Raw genomic sequence first — 2,475 nt, 5'->3', positions numbered from 1 at the left:
TGATGGCGTGATGCCCTCTTGAACTTTAAAGATCTTTTCAACTTTTCCTTACCTGCCTGGACGCACTTAGTTGAGTACCGCCAGCAGGGGAGTCTGTGTAGTTGCGCTACTCATACTTATTTTTAGCACTGGAAGTTTGTCCCATGCTGTAAAATCAGCAAGAAAGGCTCTATGTGTAATGTCAGAAGGCTCTGCTGCTTTCTGCTGCTCAAGTAGACATTCTGCTTGAGCAGCAGCTTCCTCAAAGCGAGCAGCAGATTTCTCAACGTGACTGGTCGTGACTTGCCGCGACTGCCATATGGAGAATTGTCACTGGGAGGCGGTCTATTGCATGTTTTTTTCTCGTGAGTGATCAGCAACTTAACTTTAGCAAGCCGCTTGAGAGAAAAATCTCTGCTCTGTATAACGTCGCAGAGTTTTTCAGAATCCCGCAATCCACACGCAGCCTGGAGTGGGCAAAACTCTGTGAACTCCACCAGCAAAATTCTTAGCCCACCCCTACTTATGGCACTTGTTGGCTATTGGTCTTGTAACCTAATTTAACTTCACATGGAGTTCACCACCCTCTTTGTATTGAATTTTCCAAGTAACATCATTCCAATAAGACCTAATCTCATATCCTTGATGCCACAACTGGTTTAACACTGTCCATTTGGCAAGCCTCGATCAGAAGGACTTTGGCCCTTTGAGCGACACTGGGGAGTAGGTGTTCTCACCTCCACATTTTCTGCACCCCTTCTAGGCTTTTTTGGTTCTGATCTCTTTCCTCTTTACTCGCCATTGCAGAGGAAACCATGGTTAATTTATTTTCCTCTACTTAGTAGTATGCTCCCATTCAGGGGGTGGTCACATCTGGTTTGAGGTCATAGTTGAATGCCAGAGCATAGGGGTGGTAGACTATTTCACTTGGCTGCAGAAGGAGGGACCCTCTTTTGCCCTGATCAGAACCCAAAGAACCAGGGGCTAGCATAGAAGCCAGTACACATGGGCAGGTACTGAAACTTTCCAGCCACAAATGTGGAAGTGGGCACCCATGGTGGTGCATAAGAGCAGTTGTTGGACACAAGAGGAGGAACAGTGCCCCTTTCGCCAGGCCCAGCTGTGCCCAGTAGTGCCCCAGGGCAATTGATGTTCAATCGACCCTCAAACAGGTGTAGCCCCAGACGGAACACGGGCCAGAGGTGTGTTTGAAGAGTCTATGATCAATGTGTCCTGTAATTTACACTAATTCATGCAGCTTGCTGCATTCTTCATTGACCAGCAAGCCAAGTGATCCGCCACCAAGAGTCACAGGCAGCTTTTGCAATGTTTGCCCACCTGAAAAGGTGGGAGGAATTCAATACTGGCCATCTGCCACCTGTTGAGTGAGATAGCCCAGCACCCTGTCAGGCTTCACCCCTGGAAATTGTCATTTAAAATGTAAAGTGTTTCCAAATGCTTGGCATAGGAGCCCCACATTGCCAGCACAGCAGGAAGGCAAGCACGAGGTTCCCATGGCAGCAGATACAGGCAGCTCCTTCACCAGATCTCTGGGACAGAGCCACACGAGTCTTGAAACCCCAGCCTAGCCACACAGAACAAGTCCACAGGTACCGAGTAACGAGGGAGCGCTGCCCCAACTACACATCAACAATTCACCACCCACTGGAGCCAGGGTTGTATCCCTGCATGGTGAAAGTCTCCAGCTTCAGATTGCAGACCTGAGCCATGACGGCGGGCTGGGTCCACCTTGCCTTGGCACAGAAAAACCATGAAACCTTTACACCATCAAAGTGACTGACCCCCTTCTGATATGTATGTGGGCTTTTGAGCAGCTTGGCCAACTTCTTCTCTCACCCCGCAAAGCAGTTCACACTAACTTAGAAGGGCACAGCCTCTCCACTGAGAGGAGCCAGGGTTTACCCATAGCCCCAGCTCCTTCTCACCCTGACTGCACTGCCACCTAAGACAGGCCACTCCTCATTCACTCTAAATCTAGTAGGCCCTGGAAAGAGCACCGAAGGACCCAGGCAGCAGAGTCTTCAAGGGCCTCATCCCGGGTAGGCACTGCTATTCATTTAACTCCAAGTGAAGGGTGAGCATGCACCCGAATCATGCCCTCTCAGAGGGCCGGGAGGGCATCACTCACCTTGTTTCTCAAGTGTTAGCTAGATCTTCCCAAGTGGAGGAGCCTGCAACATGCCCAGTCCTCACCCAAGTGTCCACTAGTCCCTTACTGTTTCACTCGCCATGAGGCACCAGGGAAGGGCCAGGCTCTGTGTTTTCGGTTCCAACCGGGAGGTGTCTGAAAATTTAGGTTGGCACCACCAGTCGCACAAGCAGCTTCGCCGTTAATCATCCTTCTGCAGGTTCATCTATGGAAAGGTTTGTTACAACTTCTACTTGCTCTAGATAGTTGTTGGACCTGGCATCCTTGGTGTGGTTTTTACCCAGCATTTTACCTTTCATTCTCTGGTTTTTACTGACTTTTGCAGG

General features: G+C 49.7%; 1 pseudogene; it reads right to left on the bottom strand.

The window, feature by feature from the left end:
- Positions 1 to 1,137: 1,137 nt before the first annotated feature.
- LOC147725317 (5.8S ribosomal RNA) lies at positions 1,138 to 1,289 on the bottom strand (annotated as a pseudogene).
- Between the last annotated feature and the right edge of the window lie 1,186 nt (positions 1,290 to 2,475).

The sequence above is a fragment of the Lissotriton vulgaris genome, chromosome 3_2, assembly GCF_964263255.1.
Source record: "Lissotriton vulgaris chromosome 3_2, aLisVul1.2, whole genome shotgun sequence".
In the NCBI taxonomy this organism is placed as follows: Eukaryota; Metazoa; Chordata; class Amphibia; order Caudata; family Salamandridae; genus Lissotriton; species Lissotriton vulgaris.
Note: the sequence above shows the minus strand (reverse complement) of the source record. Positions and strands in the feature narration are given on the sequence as shown.